The sequence below is a fragment of the Dipodomys merriami genome, unplaced genomic scaffold (genome assembly GCF_024711535.1).
Source record: "Dipodomys merriami isolate MVZ:Mamm:240054 unplaced genomic scaffold, mDipMer1.0.p SCAF_190, whole genome shotgun sequence".
Classification (NCBI taxonomy): Eukaryota; Metazoa; Chordata; class Mammalia; order Rodentia; family Heteromyidae; genus Dipodomys; species Dipodomys merriami.
This window is the reverse complement of record NW_027203271.1, coordinates 1,183,605-1,184,654: the sequence shown is the minus strand read 5'-3', so window position 1 is coordinate 1,184,654 and position 1,050 is coordinate 1,183,605.

The window sequence follows — 1,050 nt, the reverse complement described above, 5'->3', positions numbered from 1 at the left end:
TATACAATGAGAAAAATGCTAGGTTTGGGGTATGGTTTCATTTTGTTTTTGTTGTTTTGTTTATCCTAGGGTTTGACGTCTGGGCCTGGGCACTGTCCCTGAGCCTGTTTTTTGCTCAAAGAGACTACCAGTTGAACCTCAGTGCTACTTGTGTCTGGCTCTTCCTGAGCAGTTTATTGGAGATAAGAATCTAAGGAACCTTCCTGCCTGGGTGGGATTTGAACCATAATATACAGATCTTTGTGACATGAATATCTATGGTAGAAGAAAAGACAAGTATAAATAATATTTTCAAGTTTTCTGATCTGAAAGATACCACTTGAAGGAAAACGATGCAGCAAAGTTTAGTGTCGTGTTCTTTCAACAATAGAAAGGTCATAATATTAGCAGAAGTGTAGAATTTTTTCACAATAGTGATAAGCTAGTCATGCTGTCAATTTAGGGAATTTTAAGGTGTGGCTTACAAAGTGTAAACTGTTGGGCTAGAATGACTTTACTGCATAAAATGTTGGGATTGATTGTCATTGAAATAATAGCTTACTATGATGAAAAAATGTTTACTCTAGAGGAATTAATTATTATAGATACTTCATAGTTTTATCTTCTACCAGAATGTGACTAGTTTCTCTGTTGACCTTTAAATATGTAATGCCCCATTGGAAACTGTATCTATTGAAGAATTAAATAAAATGCATACAGGCACTATTTTAAATGTCTCTGGTATGGCATGCTCAGAATTTGAAAATGAGTAGTTAGTAGAACACATATATTCTGTCCTCTTAACAAATATTCAGTTTCAAAAATTAGGAGTTTCCAGAGAAATGAACTGTTTTCTATTTAGTATGAGACAATACTAAAATAATGTTTTTTTTAATAATGGCAATATATTCTGAAATTTTTGTATAGTTTGATAGGATTCAAGTTGATGACCCTCTGAAAAAGAAAGGGGCAATTAATTCAAATGAGAAGCCAAATATTGTTCATTTTTAAAAAATGAAATACATATAGAATATCATTTACTCTAGAAATACAGTGAAATTATATTTTATG